Below are 19059 nucleotides of genomic sequence, written 5' to 3' on the forward strand. Positions count from 1 at the left end.
AGTTTTAGTATCTGATTTGTTTTTCTTATAAGTAGAAACAGAGGATTAAAAAAACCCTGTTTTGGTGTTCTTTCTTCCACTTTTCATTCTTTCTTCTACCAAATGTAGTCTACCTTTGCAATGATACTTTTAGCAGACCAGTTAAACAGTGAAGATGATAAAATGCAGACTTGCATGGCCTCCTTACCAATGGGAGTCCATTCTTTTTCTCCATATTCTATCCTTGCATTAACCCTATGAACCAGAGACTTCCAAGTCATCCTGTTATCGACAGCCCTGCTCAGGTCTTGCAAAGTCAGGGTTGTGGTTTTCTTTATTGCGTCTATCCACTTGTAATACAATCTTCCTCTTTTCCTATCGCCTTCTATCTTATCAGGTGTTATTGTTTTTTCTAAAGAGTCATGTCATCTCATGATATGTCAAAAGAACACAAGTCTCAGTTTAGTCATCTTGGCTTCTAAAGAGCATTCAGGCTTCATTTGAACTTTACCTTGGATCCATTTATTTTTTGTTTAGCAGTCCATGGGATCCAGAAAACCCCTCTCCAGCTCCATGTTTCAGATTTTGTTTCTCTTCATATCAGCTTTCTTTACTCTCCAGCTTTCACAATCACACATAGAAATTGGAAATACAGTGGTACCCCGGGATACGAATGCGCCACCTTACGAAATTTCCGGGTTACGAAAAAAATCCATAGAAAAAAACTGTTCCGGGTTACGAAGGTTATTTCGGGTTACGAAAAATTTTTTGGTGCTTTTCGGCGCTTTTTCGCACGAAATCGCGGCTTTCGCTATTAGCGCCTATGGCTTTTTCGGCTTACGAAGGATTTCGGGTTACGAACGCGGCGGCGGAATGAATTAAATTCGTAACCCGGGGTACCACTGTACAATGGCACGGGTACTGCAGAATTCAATATTTATTGATATATCTTTACACTTGAGGAACTTGTCTGGTTATTTGATAGCTGCCCTTCCAAATACTGATTTTTTTGACTGCAGTCTTCATTCTGATTAATGACTGAGCCAAAGTATGGAAAATCTTGAATCTATTTCAGTGTCTTCATCGTCTTCTTTAAAGTTATGTAAATAATCTGTGTGATCATTACTTTGTTTTCTTAATGTTCAACTGTAACCTTGCCTTTACTCTTTCTTCCTTGTCTCTCTTCAATAGTCATTCTGAGTCTTTGCTATTTTTTGCTAGTAATATGTAGTTATTTGCATATCTTAAATTGTTATCGTCATTCTTCCAGTTTTTGTGCTTCCTCCCTCTGAGTCTAATCCTACTTTACATATTATATATTCAGCATACAGATGAATGATGAAATGTAGTTTTGACCCTTTTGCCACTGAGAAACCATTCTGTTTCTCCATATTCTGCCCTGACAGTGGCCTCTTGGCCTGAGTATGGGTTAAGACATCAAGACAAACAAATGTGGCAGACACATTTCTTTAAGAGTGATTTATAGTTTTTCATAATAATCTTCACAATCCAAGGCTGATTTTCTTTCTTGTACACAGCTTTAAATGTCCTTATTTCCTGGTTTTGTGTGTGTGTGTATGTGTGTGTCCCTCTGTATACGTTGTTGCAGAAGACTTTATAATTAACAATACAAAAATATCTGAACCACAGCTGTCATGGCTAAAGTGTGGTGGCACGCAGAAAATAAATAGTTGTGAAGTGTGTTAATCATAATGATATAGGGGAAGCCAATAAATGATTCTGGTCCAATCAGGAGTTTTATATAAATCATTCCAAGAGTGGAACTTCCAGTACCATATAATTACATCAGGAAATTATGTGCGCGTGCGCATGCGCACATGTATTGGAATGCAGTAGGCAGTCAATAGCATTGTGTTTCTCTAAAAAGTCTGATTGAAGTGAACACCAGCTGTCTGTGGAGTAAAAAATATAATAATGCCAATAATGAGCACTGTCATAAGAATCTACAACTTACACGTTATAACATACAACATTTACTAATGTAGTACCTTGTTTTTCTTGATCTTGTTCCCTCCTGTTCCCTATGGCAGTTGGATTCCCTCCGGAGAGTTTACATAATTTCTTGTCCTACTGAACATGGGTTGAAGTCCAAATTGAGCGTTAAATATGGTTAAACCTATGCAGGATTGTCTACGAACCCTCATTAACTCATACCATAGTTATAATTCACTGCAGACATTTACTGTGTATATTGCTTTGTTTTCCATATTTGTTGGTATATTTCTGCATATTTCAGTTAGCACTGAACTTGCATCTGTCTGTAGGCACTGTAGCAGTTCAATTGGGATATTATCTGTTCCCGGTGAGTTATTTTCCCCCATTTCCTTTATTGCAGATTCCACTTCACTTCTTAGAATTTGGGGTTTGTCTTTGTATGGCTCCCCATTCCAAGTATTATTCATTCCCTCATCTCTTTTGTATAACTCTTCTGTCTATTGCCTACAGCGTCTTTTTATTTCCTGTATTATTTTCTTTTTTTCGCCATAGAACATCCCTGCCCTTGGTTTGAACTTGGATTTAATTTCTCAGATTTTTTTATAGAGGTCTCTCGTTCTTCCCTTTTTGTTGTTTTCTTCTATTTCTCTACATGGATTGTTGTAGTATAGTCGCCCCTCCTAACTCACAGAGCCAAGATCCATGTTCTTGAATGTGTGTGGAGGGGCAACCTCCGCTATTTGCAATGGTGCACGCGCATGGAGGTGCATCCCATTCAAGCCTACGGGGCTTGAATAAGTATGACTCTCCATTTTGGGGGGGAGGGGTCGGGAACAGATCCCCCGCAAAAACGGAGGGTCAACTGTATTTCCCCTTATTCCTGTGTGTCAGAGATAAATTCATGCTAGTAACTAAATCTTATGAGAGCCATTCTAGCCTTAGAATAGAGGGAAAACCCATAGAAAAGCAAGGAAACTGCATGTTATGAAATTGACTCCTCATAGATAGTGATGGACCAGATGAAACACCAAGTCTTGAAAATACTAATAAACTTTACTAGGGTAAAAGAAAGTACATCTAAAACATGTGGTAGATAAATACTCACAGAGCACAGGGGTAGATGAAAGGTGCTGCAGACTGAGGCTGTGGGAAATCCCCAAGAGGCCCTCTCCCACCTTAACAATGATAAAGTCTTCAGCTTTAGGTTTCAGAGACTCACCACCTGCGTCTTCCAACACCGCTTCTTGAAGGCAGTGGGTCACTGAATAAGTCCCATGTGCATCAGATGATGCTATTGTTGAATAGCTGTCAAGGGCTTTGTTAAAATATCTGCAACCATTTCCTTGTTTGGACAGTACTTACTTCAGTTCAGTTACCTCTCACTGCATCAGATCCCTTATTCAATGAAACTTACATCTATATGCTTTGTGTGTGGTATCCACTTTTTGTTCTGTGCTAATTTTATACACCCTTGGTTGTCCTCATGCAGCACAGCAACTTCAGAGGTTTTCAACCCATTGTCAGTAGATAACTAAACCAGATTTCCTTCTAATATGCAGTTCCATTGGGATGGTTTGGCCATCTTCCTACTAAGGATGCTAACAGCTGCAATGATATCTCATTTTGTGACTGTTGCAAATAACAGCAACTTACCAATGGCTCCTATTACTCTAAAAAGAGGATGTCATGTTCTCATCCATTCATTTTGGTCTATTATTATACGTGTCTTGGCTCCCTTTGCCTCCTATATCCCAAAATTTAACAACATATCTTCAATTTTCTGTTTCTTATTGAGAAGGAAACTCACATCCTTTTTCTACCTGTATGCCCAGATAATCTGTTATTGGACCCAGGTCTTTAATCTCAACATTTTCCATTTAGTCTGAGTATGATTTCTGTGCTATAACTTTCCTCTTTGTAGCACAGTACCTGACACAGACTAGGATATGTGTCCATTCATCCCCCCCCCCCGACAGCTGTAAAGACATGGGTGTGCCTTTCCTCAATAAACCCCCAAACTTACAAGGACTCCATCAATTTTTTTGGGGGGGGGGTGTTCCCAAGAAACCCTAATTTCTTGGGATTCCTGGTGTTCCCTGATGGCACAGTGGTTAAATGCCTGTACTGCAGCCGCTCACTCAAAAACCATAAGGTTGCAAGTTCAATACCAGCCAGGGGCTCAAGCTCGACTCAGGCTGTAAATAAATTAGTTAGTAAAGAGGGTAAATGCCAGTACTGCAGCTACTTACAGTCGCAAAGTTGTGAGTTTGATACCAGCCAGGGGCTCCAGGGTTGACTCAGCCTGAGGTTGCTAAAATGAATACCCAGCTTGTTGGGGGCAGTTAGCTTACACTTTGTAAACCGCTTAGGGAGCGCTTAAGTGCACTGATAAGCAGTATAGACATGTACTTGCTATTGCTATTTCTATTCACTGTTTCCCAGGTTTGAAAAGTTTTGATGGCTTGGCTTGTTTCCAAAGTCATACAAATTCTGATTTCCCTCCAATTTACGATGTTTCTCTTTTGCCTGAATGTCTGCTATTTCTTCAAACTTATTTAGAGGGAGAGAGTCTTGCCATGTCCTTCAAGTTGTGCTGCAGAGTTAATACTTCTGGGCAGAAGTAATGGTGATGATTATTAATTTTTGTTGTGCATATGCTCTCTGTTGCAGATATTGCTGCTAGTATTCTAAATATTTAATTAATTGTTAGTGCTTTTTAAATCAATATGAGGCATCTACGTACATGGGCAGGTACAAGGATGAATGCAAGGATTAAGTGTAATCCTTGTATTATCTATAAAAGGATTTAAGTGTAATTCTTGTATTATCTTGACAGAGGTTATTATTATTCTTTGTGAAAATAATGCAAGAGTTACATTGAAAAGTACTTGCATTTCCACCCCTTTAAACTTCTTCTTTGAAAAATAATAGTTTTCTTGGTTGAGTATTCAGGCCTCATCATTCTGCACCATAGTTTGCTGTGTTTGATAGAATTTTCATTATGCATCCTGCCTCTTATGTTTCTTTATGATGCTACAACAAAAACATTTTAAGGTCCATGGGTATCCCAGTATATATCCATAGATGCCACCATATTTGGCTGAACCATCATTTGATGAGGACACAAGAGAGAGCCCTCTTGGTGGCTGCTCCCAAGTGGTCGAGTTCCCTCCTATGAAATGAAGGCTCAGTTGGTCCTTTTCTTTTCTCTTTCCACCTTCAAGTAAAGACCTTTTTGTTCAGACAGGCTATTTAGCTTGTAGCTGCTCGTGGCAAAAAGGTTTTATAATGGGATGTGTTGTACTTTTATTTTTATACTATGTTTTAAATATGTTTTATTTTTATTTTTTATTACTGATAAACAAAAAATAAGTCCATTGTTTTGTTCTAGCTCTACATTAATTAATTAGCTTATTCTTGTCTTTATCTTTGCAAGCAAATCATCTCCTTCATCTCTTCCTTAAATTCCTAGGACATTGAGTCCACCCCCTTTAATTTTTAATACGCTCCTTGTATTCATTTACATCAGGGCCCTCTTGTACATCTACATGCGGACATTGCACCCTCCCAACATAGTGTATGAATAAAAATATTTTGTTGATTAGGTGTGCGTATTTTCATTCACATATTCATGTATACGAATTCATATTTTAATATTCGTATTTTAACATTTTGTAAGGAAATAACATTGTTCAAATTCAAACACTTTTATTTAAGGAAATGTAATATTTGTTTAAATATTGGACTAGGAATTCATGATACCATGGTTCAGATCTGTACTTGGCTATGGAAACTCACTGGGTCACCTTGGACAAAACACTTTGTCAGCCTCAGAGGAAGGCAATGGTAAACCTCCTCTGGACCATTCTGTTGAAAAATGCCTACTAGTTAACTACTTTTCTTGCTTTTTGCAAGAGCATAAAAGTTGCAAAAGGTCATTTGGTGCCAAATGGGGAAATGGTTATGTGTAGATTTTTCCCATTACTGCCATTAAGAATGCTTCTTCACCTACTGGTTTCTAAGTACAAGCCAGCATCTTGGCAGGAGTTATGTACTGTTCTGGCAACAAGATTCTCTCAAGTGGTCATGCGTCAGTTTCTCTTGCCTGGTTGCTCACACTGATGTTAATGGCGAACACTGTTTCTGCCAGGATCCATCAGCTGCTCTAGTGTTTTCTCTCCCTCATTACATTTGGGAACTTTTTTTCTTAGTGTCAGAGTGGTTGTTTCCTAAATGAAGAAGGTTTTGTACTTCTGTACTAGGTCTGAAGGTGGCAGTGCTGGAGTTGGGTACAGGGAAGTTTGTGCAATGGTAAAGAAAGTTAGATGACTTTTAAAAACAGTTTATTATGTGATCACGATCAGAATGCGGTTATCTTCTAAAACTGGTTCTTGTCCCCATATAAAAAGAGAACAAACAGACCTATGGTTAGGTGAAATGCAATAGTCTTTCCCTCCCTTTTCAACTTGTTCTATAAGTTTTGATGGTTCTGTTGGCACTGAAAGTACCATGTTGTTATAGGAGCAATCTCATTCTAGGAGATACAGTTGTTTTGTCATGCCCTTTGTGGGGCATTTATAGGAAAGCACTGTAGGAAGCTGCTGTAAGAACTGAATAGCTAAAAGAAAGAACTGAGGAAGATGCCGGAATACAAAAAGAAGGACGAAAAAAACCCTCCATACAAACATACCAAGGTGAGAATGCAATAGTTGATCTGTATCGTTTTGATGTTCAATTGATTATAAACGTGATTAAGGTAGTAAGTAATGAGATCATATGCTACCATGCCGGCCTTGGGCATGGTTGAAGTGCCAGTCTTAAATAACTAGCCTTGATTATACACTCTACTTGCCCATCTCTTGCACCTACTTGTCCATCTCAGTACCTAAATAACCACAATTGCACTACTTCTCCATGGTAATGGGATTGTATGCTTCTGCGAAGCATGAGGCTTTGCTGGTAGTAGTGATATAATTAATTGAGTCTCCCATATTAAACTGGCTTTTGAAAAGGTGGCAGGCTAAATATGGCTAATAGTTACTGGGCAGCAGCAGTAGTGGGGGATGACACTGGCAGAGGATCTCTCAGAGACAGTTGGCAGGGGCACTTTAACTAACTCTTGTTAGAAGAAGGCACTGCTAAACTACTTTTTAGTGTGTTTTACCATGAAAACCCTAGGGTGAGATAATCCAAAATGAAGCAAGAGATTGTGTGAGAAGATGAGACTCCCAGGTTAGAAGGCTCTCCATCAGCTACTAGAGAAGAGCACAGGAAAACTTTGAGTAGTTCTGTGTCCAATGATGTAACTAGACTCAAGCCAAAAGATGTTTGGCTGCTTATGTACCTAGCTGTGAAAGGACAGTCCAAAAGCTTCATGATTCATATCATGTTGTCGTTGTCATTGTGTTAAGAGGTGATATGACAGCCCTATTTAAATATTTGAAGGGATGTCATATTGAGGAGGAAGCAAGTTTGTTTTCTGCTGCTCCAGAGAATAGGCCCTGGAACAATGGATGCAAGCTATAGGAAAAGAAATTATTCCACCTCAATATTAGGAGGAACCTTCTGACAGTAGGAGCTGTTCAACATTGGAACACACTCCTTCCTCAGAGTGTAGTGGAGTCTCCTTCTTTGGAGGTCTTTAAGCAGAGGCTGGTTGACTATCTGGTGGGGATGCTTTGATTGTGATTTCCTGCCTGGCAGAATGGGGTTGGACTGAATGGCCCTTGTGGTCTCTTCCAACTCTATGATTCTATGATTCATCTTATGGTGAAGCCCTAGAGCAGCTTCTTTTTAGGAGCACCAATAATGGTGCTCACGCATCCTGACGCTGCCGCATCAGGCAAGCACCGTTTGGGCGCATGGACACCCATACGTTGTCGGCCCCAGCTTGTGTTTTATATATCATAGCAAAGCTTTTGATTGTGCAGATCATGAAAAACTTCGGCTTGCTATAAGAGAAATGCATGTTCCACAGTGTTTGAATGTCCGGATGTATAAGCTGCACTTGGAATGAGTTGCCATGATCAGGACAGAATGTAAAGAAACAGATGATTTCTAATAGACAAGGTTTTATTTTAAGTTATACACTGAACATATTATAGGGAAGTTGGATTAGTTTTATGAGGCTGTTGATATATGCCATTTTCAGTTCTAGAAACCTCTAATTGAATCTGAAACTTCTATGTGCAAAACTTGGGATGGGTAAATGTTTCTCTTTTATCAGTTCATTTTTTCTTTGTTGGATTTTTTTCTTGGTATGTCAGAAATAGTGTTTTCTATTTTTTTTCATGTGTTAGTCATACTAATCAGAAATATGTTTGAAGTAGCCTTAAATAGTCTGTTATTCTGAAACAAGAAAATTTCAAAAATAGATTCCAGGTGCTCTTTACCAGACAGAATGTCTTGCCTGACAACAGAATATAAGCACATGTCGCAATTTTGTTGCTTTTAAATATAGAATATATTAATGTATGGAGTTTGTCTACGGGTAAGAGAAATTGTAGTGTAGTGTGATTATGCATGTGTGCATATGATTGTAAGTGCACACTTGAAGGGAGTTGTATATTCATGCAAGCATACACATGTACAAATGCATACATGTATGTGCATGTGAGTGTATATGTATATACTGTCATCTTGGCCTCAGAGGGAGCGATCAGGCAGACACAGCTCATCAGGGACAGCCTGAAGGACGAGACTTCTCCCTCCTTTAACTGTCACCTTGTATTTTGTATTGTATTGTATTGCAATTTTTACTGTACACCGCTAAGATCATTGCGGAATAGCGGTCTATAAATAAAACGTATTGTTGTTGTTGTTGTTGTTGTTGTTGTTGTTATTATTATTATATGCACATATATACACATACAGCAACACATGTATGTATGTATGTATTTTTGCAGTACAGTATATAAAAAACTCAGCATTGACAGGACATATGGTATGAATCTTCAAATTAGAGGAAAAGAGATTCCACCTCAACATTAGGAGGAGCTTCCTGACAGTAAGAGCCATTCAGTAGTGGAACTCACTCCCTTGGAGTCTGGTGGAGTCTCCTTCCTTGGAAGCCTTTAAACAGAGGCTGGATGGTCATCTGTCAGGGATGCTTTTATTGTGAATTCCTGCATGGCAGAATAGGGTTGGACTGCCTTGGAGTCTCTTCCAACTCTACGATTCCATGATTACATTAATTCCCTCCAGAGTTATTTGCTTTTCTGAGTCTGTACCAGGGTGGTATTGATCTGTGTGTATTTGATATCATTCTTGAATAAAACGTCTTAAGATAAAAAAAACAAAAACCCTGCTTTGTAGAAGAGAAGTCTGTAGTAGCTGTCAGAACATTTCTTTCTCTCAGGGAAGACGAACTTGCAGAAGTATATCCATCAAGATCTCTAATATAGTTCTACTTTCAAAGAAGAGGAGTGGTACATGACAACAGAGAAATCTTTCTTGGGTTGCTTGCAGCTCTGTTTCAGTATACTGTATCTGATACTTAAGAAAGACTGGCACATGCAGTTTTTGCTATTGATTTACTGAACAAACAGCAGGATGGGGGAGCAGGATGCTCTACAGTGGTTGCAGGTCTCACATGATAGATAACCTACACTGCCCCCCTTCTTCAATTTCCTGCTGAGATAAAGCATAGTCAAAGTTATTACCATGTGAAAAATTTCATTTAGAGACGAATCATATATTCTTCTTAAAGCAGTTTAAAAGAGATTTAAAATGTAAGTGTAAGGATACAAGGAAAGACAACACACCACTTTTGAACCCCTTGCTGCTAAATAATAATAATAATAATAATAATAATAATAATAATAATAATAATAATTTTTATTTCTAGCTTCCCGCCTCTCCCAATGGATCGAAGTGGGATCACAACAAGGTTAAAATTACAATTATAGCATTAAAACCACAGTTAAAATAAAAACATAAGAGCCTAAAAAACATTAACAACAATCAATCATTGGGGCAGCTGGTCTCATTCCATATTAGTGGTCTTCATAGTAGGTCAGGAGGATAAGTGCGGCGGAAGAGCTCTCTCTTTACCGCCTTCTTGAAGGTTTCTAGGGATGTAACAAGGCAGGTCTCCTCTGGGAGTCCATTCCAAAGTCTAGGGGCAGCTATGCTGAATGCCTTTAGGGAAGTAGAGACATGCTTGGATGATGGTATTTCCAACAAGTTCTTCCCACTTGTTCTAAGAGTGCGGGGCGGATTGTATAGGGAGATGCGATCCCGTAAGTAACCCGGACCCAAGCCATGTAGGGCTTTAAAGGTAATAACCAACACCTTGTATTGTGCCCGGAAGCTAATTGGGAGCCAGTGTAGATCTTTGAAGATAGGTGTTATATGGTCAAGTCTCAAAGAGCTAGTGACCAACCTGGCTGCCGCAATTTGCACTAGTTGAAGCTTCCAAACTTGGTACAAGGGTAGCCCCATGTAGAGTGCATTACAGAAATCGAGAAGAGAAATTACCAGAGCATGTACTACAGCTTCCAGGTTCTTTCGGTTGAGGTAGGGTCGCAGTTGGCGTATCAACTGAAGTTGGTACCAAGCACTTCTGGCCATCACATCCACTTGAGATGACAAACGTAGAGACGGATCCAGAAGTACAGTGGACCCTTGTTATCCGCTGGGGTTTGGTTCAAAGATCCCCTGTGAATAACAAAATCCGTGTATGCTCAAGTCCCATTAAATATAATAACATAGCAAAATGGTGTCCCTTATTAAAAAAAATGGAAAATCAAGGTAAATTTATACTTTTTGGAACATTTTCAAACCGTGTATGCTTGAATCTGTGTATAAAAAATCCATGTATAAGAAGGGCCGACTGTACTCCCAAACTGCGAACTTCATCCTTCAGGGGAAGTGTGACCCCATCAAGAAGAGGTGGACAAATTTCCCTCCCCAGACCTAAGGAACCTATGGCAAGTACCTCCGTTTTCTCTGGACTCAGCTCGAGTTTGTTTTTCCTCATCCAGCCCATTACTGACTCAAGGCAGGGGTTCAGAGGGGAGAAGTCATCCTTAGTCACTGTAGCAGTTGGGGACATAGAGAAGCATATTTGGGTGTCATCAGCGTATTGATAACCCACGCTCCATGTCTCCGGATGATCTCTCCCAGCGTTTTCATGTAAATGTTAAATAGCATGGGGGACAGAATGGCGCCTTGAGGGACGCCAGATGTCAGCTCTTTTCTAGAAGAGCTAGTTTACAGTTAAATGTCTGCCTATATAGAAAAGTCTTAGCCTATCATTGGAAAGAAAGCAAGGAGGGAGGTAGACCACTCTTGAAAGTGAGTTCCATAAATGCTGCACAGGATGCAGTGGGCAGCAAGGTGTTCAATAGACAACCATATGACATGTTGCTTGCTATGTGGCTCCTAAGAAGACTACATAAGCATCAGAACATTATGCCACCCTAATGGATCATGAAGGCAGTACCAGCTTCCGATAACTGAGGTGCATGCTGCCTCTCTGTCTTGGGTTTTAGTTAACTGTCAGACTAATAGACCTCTCATCTTTTAAACCTGTCTAAAAATAACTTGGCCTGCAATCATCACGACATCTTGTGGCAGCAAATTCCATAAATTAAAAATGCCTCCATGAGCAAATGCTTCCATTATGTCTGGCAACAGATTCAGAACAATCAGTTTAGATTTTTTCTACATGCTTACATGTCCCACTGAAACAACTGGATGTCAAAGTGCTTGGCTTTGGAATTGTGCCCGCACTATACCCTGCCTTATATAAAAGTGGTGGTTCTATTTCCTGAATGCAGTTGTCAGAAGCTGACAAATGCAGAGCAGGAAAAAAAAGATGATTCTTTTGTAGCAGTGTTCTTTTTTTTTTTAACAGTTCAAACAGCGGAAAATAAAAGTCAACATGATTTTTTGGTTTTCCTTTTCATCTACAGTTTATGATGCTGCTTTAGTTCTAACCATAACTATGTTTGCAACATTATTTTTTTAGAAGCAGATAAGACATGGTATTCCTTTATGTCTTTATTCTTCTGAACGCCTTGTCACTTCACTGCCCCCCCCCCCCCCCCGGGGTGACCCCCCATACACCCGGGGCCTTCCCCCCGGGACGGGCGGTCTGGAGGCTCCGTATTCAGCGGAATACACCTTCAAGACATCTTCCCCTGCCCGTCTGTAACCCCCCTATGTTTCCACCAGAAAGAGCCTTCTTAAATCAGACACTCTTGAAAGGACTAACACAAAGACAGACGCTGGAATCATATTGGTGCAGCATGGCAGCACAACTACACCAGCGTAGGCAGTGGAGGCAGGAGAAAAAAGACTCTCAGTGCAACAACTGCAAAGGGAGTTATTGGAGAAATAGACTGCTTGCAGCTGACAGGTTTTATCTACCACCTTCTCTATTGCTGAATAACCCAGGAATACATACAACTACTAATAAATAGTAAATAAAAGCTTTATTTTTACCCGCCTCTCTGTCGGAGACAATTGGGGCGGCTTACAATTAAAACAAACATACATACCCCTTATTCCAGTCATTCTCTCCTTCCCCTAAAACAACAATTAAAACAGATTAAATGTTAAAAGCAATAATCAGGAATGGGCAGATGGAACACAAGTACTCAATGAGATGGTAGATTCGGATTCAGTTGGTGGCACTACTAGCATAGTGCAGGATTCTGACCTGAAGCCGGGTTTAACAAGTTAGGTGCTCTTTTAAGATTTGCTATTTATCTGTCTTTCTTCACTTTTGCTTCAGCTCATTTTGTATATATTTGCATGCGATAGGGCAAATAAAGATAATGGGGACGTGGTGAGTCAAGTCAAGTCAATCAAAACCTTTATTAAAGTTAGCAAACCGTAAGGCAAAATGACAACAACACAGCTACAACAAAATCAACCAAAACATCCCATCAGTTATATACATGCTATACCCTTTACACAAAAATAGAGGCACTCTATATTGGAGCATAAGAACAAGCCATATGAAAATAGAAGAGTGGGGTATAATTAAGTCCAAATAAATGCATTTTAAAAACAAGTTAGTGAAACATGTTTAAAATTTGTGACAAAACAAATATAATTAAAACATATCAAATATTTAGTCTATGTCTATCTTATAAAATATAATCCAATATTACACACACACACACACACACACACACACACACACACACACAATGTTAAAATATGCATTAAAATCTTGCAGCCAAAGTAAGCAAACTTTAGATATCCCTCTTACTCCTGGGGCTATGACTCCCATTTAGCACCTCATACAGTTTGGGCCAGAAGGCCATCCTTAAGTTATTAATGTTTATGTGACATGGTCCTTCGGGTTTTGACTGAGAAAAAAAGAACTTTGCAACCTCTTCTGTTATTCCCCCCCCCCCAGTATCTTCTACCAAATATATAAGATACCATTCTGAAGCTCTACCTGGGAACTATCTTAAAAGAGATGTAACTATGTAGTCTTAATCTGTCATCTTTATAAAATGTACAGAAAAGCAGTATATGGGATAAAGATTCTACTAGTCCCTCCCCATAAGGGCACATGCGGTCCTTGCATATCCCACTGTCGAACAGCTCTTACCATCAGGAAATTCTTTCTAATGTTTAGGTCGAACCTCTTTTCCTGTAGTTTGAACCCATTGCTCAGTGTCCTAGGGGGCTGTACAAACAGCCCGTATGAGCCTACTTGGGGCTGGCTTGGGGACATGGCATTTAGACACGCCATGCCCCCAAGCAATATTGAAGCCAGACTGGTGGTTATGTGCCAGCCAGCTTCTCTTCCGCTTAGGGGTGTTCTGCTTAGACACCACTTTTTCCAGAGCTTGTTTTTCAAAGGGAAAAACTGGCTCTTTCGGGGAAAGGGATGGCTTTTTTAAGCCCCCAAAAGGAGCTGCTGATCTTATCTGCTCCTTTTTGGGGCAGACTCTGGCTGGATTGGGGCCAGGCCTCTGTTTGCCCTGGCCCTGATCCAGCCAAAAAGGAGTGGTTCTAAGTTGCCCCTTTTTAGGCTGTCTGTTTCTCCCCAGTATCTCTGCAGCAGCAGAAAACAAGCTTGCTCCATCCTCATGGCTATCATATCTCCCCTTAACCTTCTCTTCCCCAGGCTAAACATATCCAGCTCCATAAGCTGTTCCTCACAGGGCATGGTTTCCAGACCTTTCACCATTTGGTCACTCTCCTCTGGACATGCTCCAACTTCTCAACATCCTTTTTGATTTGTGGTGCACAGAACTGGATCCACTATTTCAGGTGTGGTCTGACCAAAGCAAAATAGAGTGACTCTATTAATTCCCTTTATCTAGACAGTACACTCCTATTGGTGCCGTCTAGGTTCATATTGGCTTTTTTAGCTGCTGCATCACACTGTTGACTCACATTTAGCTTGTGGTCTACTAAGACTCCTAGATCCCTTTTGCATGCACTGTTGTTAAGCCGGGTGTCACCCACCCTATTGAAATCCATTTTGTTAGCTTTGGTCCAGCTTTCTAATCTGTTAAGGTGATTTTGAGGGGAGAGAAGCAGGCAAGAAACAACAGGCCTCTGCCTGCCAAGAAGAAGAGCCCTCCTCCCGACCACCATTTTGAGGGGAGAGAAGCAGAGCCATGATGTATTGTTAATCTGATATTGGAAACTGCTTTGATCTTCCATGGAAAAGCGGTATACAAATAAAGCTTATTATTATTATTATTTTGAATTCTGATCCTGCCCTCCTGGGCTATTAGCTACCCTCCTAATTTTGTGTCATCTGCAAATTTGATAAGCATCCCCCCTATTGCATCACCTTGTCAAGAACTAGCTAGCTGTCCTCCCTGTACTCAATAACTGACTTCTGAAGTTAACAGATGAGCACTTTATTGAAGGAATGAAGGAAATTCAGATCTGCCTGAAGTGTTTTCCTAGCAAGTTGTATCCTTCATTCCTTCAATAAAGTCCTCATCTGTTAAGGGAATTTAAACATAGTAAATTTGTAACAATTGAAGTAATATGTATAACAACAAGCTTGAAAGCCAACTACTAAGAAAGATACTATCCTAAGTTCTGTATATAAATGAAAGTTATTTTCTTCACCAAGAAGTGGCCTGAAAGGATTCATAGATAACATCAAACACACTACCAAGAGTAATAGAACAATTAATAATAAAGACACTTAAATAGTGACAGGACCAAGGATTAGAAACATATGTTCTGAGTATTAAAAGAACTGGCAAATGTAATATCGGAGCCATTGACAATAATCTTTAAAAACTCCTGGAAAACAGGAGAGATCCCAGCAGACTGGCGGAGGGCAAACGTTGTCCCCATCTTCAAAAAGGGGAAAAAAGAGGGTCCCAACAATTATCGTCCAGTTAGTCTGACATCAGTACTAGGAAAGATTCTGGAGCAGATCATTAAACAGAGAGTCTGTGAACATCTAGAAGGCAATGCCATAATCACAAAAAGTCAACATGGGTTTCAGAGAAACAAGTCATGCCAGACAAACCTAATCTCTTTCTTTGATAAAATTACCAGCTTGGTAGATGAAGGGAATGCTGTGGATATAGTATATCTTGATTTCAGTAAGGCCTTCGACAAGGTTTCCCATGACATTCTTGCAAACAAGCTTGTAAAATGTGGGCTAGACAAAGGAACTGTTACATGGATCTGTAATTGGTTGACCGGCCGAACCCAAAGGGTGCTCAACAATGGCTCCTTTTCATCCTGGAGAAAAGTGACCAGTGGGGTCCCACAGGGCTCTGTCCTGGGCCCAGTGCTATTCAACATCTTTATCAATGATCTGGATGACAGAATTGGGAGAATACTTATCAAATTTGCAGATGACACCAAATTAGGGGGAATAGCTAATAGCCCAGAAGACAGGATCAAGATTCAAAATGACCTGAATAGACTAGAAAGCTGGGCCAAAACTAATAAAATGAAATTCAACACAGAGAAATGTAAGGTATTGCACTTAGGGCGGAAAAATAAAATGCACAGATATAGGATGGGTGACACCTGGCTGAATGAAACTATGTGTGAAAGGGATCTAGGAGTCCAAGTGGACCACAAGTTGAACATGAGTGAACAGTGTGATGCGGCAGCTAAAAAGGCCAATGCTATTTTAGGCTGCATCAATAGAAGTATAGTGTCTAGATCAAGAGACGTAATAGTGCCACTGTATTCTGCTCTGGTCAGGCCCCACCTAGAATATTGTGTCCAGTTCTGGGCGCCACAATTCAGAAAGGACATTGAGAAACTGGAGCGTGTCCAAAGGAGGGCAACAAAAATGGTGAAGGGTCTGGAAACCATGCCCTATGAGGAACGACTTAGGGAGCTGGGGATGTTTAGGCTGGAGAAAAGAAGGTTAAGAGGTGATATGATAGCCCTGTTTAAATATTTGAAAGGATGTCATATTGAGGAGGGAGCAAGCTTGTTTTCTGCTGCTCCAGAGAACAGGACCCGGAACAATGGATGCAAGCTACAGGAAAAGAGATTCCACCTGAACATTAGGAGGAACTTCCTGGCAGTAAGGGCTGTTCGACAGTGGAATGCACTCCCTCGGAGGGTGATAGAGTCTCCTTCCTTGGAGGTCTTTAAACAGAGGCTGGATGGCCATCTGTCAGGGATGCTTTGATTTGGATTTCCTGCATTGCAGGGGGTTGGACTGGATGGCCCTAGTGGTCTCTTCCAACTCTATGATTCTATGATTCTGTGATTCTATGAAAAGAAGTCTCAAACCATTTATAACCAGGCAGGTGAAGAATGCTGTGGAACCTGGTGGTCATCATATAATTTGGACCTAGTGTGTTAGGATCCAAGAGGCACAGTGTGCGGGGATCTGAGAGATCTTGTGTAAGAGATCTAAGGGATACAACATTGTCACATTGCCATAAGTTGGAAACCACTGGAAGACACATAATAACAACAGAGTGACTTGGTTATATAACTAGTTTCTTCTGAGCTTTTGCATGGAGGGTTGGGTAGACTAATTGTCAAAATACTTGGCTGGCCTTAGAAGTTTCCTGAACTGATTTCCACACAGCTGCAGAAATAATATATGCAAATGAGTAAATGACCATTCAAGGACTACAATTTTTGCTAATCAGTCTGTGTTTGCTCCCCCCCCCTTCATGTGTTAATTCTCTACTCAGCTTCTCATAATCTTGAGTTTGCCTTAATTCTCCAGTTGAGCCAAAGACAAAGATCTTGGTTTACCTTACAAGCCAGTACTGCTGTTCAAGGTACTAAGTGCATGTGTGAACTAGCACAAAGTTAGAGAAGTGTCATGTTATGCAAGCATACAGTGAAATAATTCTGGAAGCTTTGTTTATAAAAAAAATAATGTAATAATGCAAAGTAACTAGCAACGCAAGGCTAATGCACTATATCAGAAAATCATCTGTTTTTTTGCAGTTATCAGTGATAAAGCTAAGTAGCTCCAGTGTAAAAAATACATTAATAAGGTGACGTTAATTCTCAAGAGTTAATAGAAATTTAATGTGTCAGATTATTGGGGAACCCTGCTGAGAATGTGTCTTTCATCAAACATTAATGATCTTTTAAGAGTGCTTGATTAAAATGCATTATTTGAATAGGATGTTCATATTTCCTTAAACAGCTTTGGGTATCCAGACAGCTTTGAATATAAAATCATATATCTCTGAGAGCTTTGTGCTAAAGATTTGTCCCACCTTTTAGATGAAAGCAGATTCCCCCCCACCATTTTTCTTTCATGTCATTTCATATCTCCTAAACTAGTAAATCTTATCTTAGTTGGAACATTCGATTTACCATATTCTTTTGTTGGAACATGTGATATACCATAGTGCAGAGGTAGGGAATCTTTGGTGTCCATATGTATTGGGCTTCATCTTCCAGAAACGCCAGGTAGTAGTGTCAGTGCTAATAATTATGATATTGATAGTTTAAAAAAGTGATCCCCTGACTTTCTGGGGCTACTGTCCCTTTCCTCTTGGGCAACAACCCAACATCTATTTCTTGATATTAGGGCTACTGTTTGTGCCAGCAGTATCTGTCTCAGCTGTGCTCAGCTCTCCACTGTCTCCTCTTCTGCCTCAGCTCTCATGTGCAAATATAGCAGCAGCAATAGAGGCCTAGACCTGCCTTTGTGACAGTTTTAGTCAGTTTTATTATTGTTTTTAAATTCTCTACAGACAGTGCACCTGTCACAATAAAGGTTTTGGTACTTTTTATCCAGAGAGAAATATAGCCACCTTAGACTATAGGACTTTTTAAATAAGACATGTTGGAAACCAGATCTGGGTTTATACACGATTCATGTAACATTTATTAAGACACTACTTATATGCACAATACACTTGGTACCAAGAGCTTGCACATACACACATGCATACAATACTCACACACGAACCTCTCCCAAAAAGGATGATCAAGTCTTTTCGAAGGAGCATGGATGTTTCTGTTGCAGCTGATTCGGGGACACACTTTTAAGAGAAATTCCAACAACCTTTTATCGGGTCTTTCAGTCTTTTTCTCTCCTTTCTGGTTTTGCAATACACATCTGCTGTCTTTATGTCTGTATCCTTGCTTTTCATATTCCAGTTCATGTTGTTCTTTCTTGTTGTACACCAAGACTGCTCTCGCAGTCGTTACCAGCAGATTGTCCTAGTTTTGTTCCAGTCCTGTTACATTCTGTTATTGCTGAATTTATGTTCTTTCCTTTTCCCTGCTTTGTGTATCAAATCACCATTTTATCATGTATTACACTCGCCCCCATTTTCTTTGGGGTTCCCACTCATTCATTACACACCCATTTATTGCCTCCATTGAGAGTGAACTGATCCCACTGGCCCAGCCCTGGCATGTCACTGTACAATAGATACTATACAGTTGTATTTCACATGTTTTGACATATGTGTTTGATGTCAGCTCAAATGATTCACAGCACAGTTGGTAACAGAACAGTGAGAAGACATATGTTTTAAGAACAAAGACAACCCCTGTGAGATGGGACAACATAGGTTAAATATTTGAAGGTTTCTTATACCACATGAGACCATAGATATTCTCTGCTCTAACTAGTAGATGTCATCCAGAGTCCTCTGCGGGGAGATAGAGCCCATTTTCTTCTCCCTAATCATTCATTTGAAGATGACAGATACTGGAGGTCCTGCA

General features: G+C 40.0%; 1 protein-coding gene across 1 annotated transcript in view; it reads left to right on the forward strand.

Annotated features, from left to right (window-relative positions):
- SNX29 (sorting nexin 29) overlaps positions 1–19059 on the forward strand; it is a 127331-nt gene that overhangs the window by 39193 nt on the left and 69079 nt on the right. The window lies entirely within an intron of this gene.

Source organism: Sceloporus undulatus, chromosome 8 (genome assembly GCF_019175285.1).
Source record: "Sceloporus undulatus isolate JIND9_A2432 ecotype Alabama chromosome 8, SceUnd_v1.1, whole genome shotgun sequence".
NCBI lineage: Eukaryota > Metazoa > Chordata > Lepidosauria > Squamata > Phrynosomatidae > Sceloporus > Sceloporus undulatus.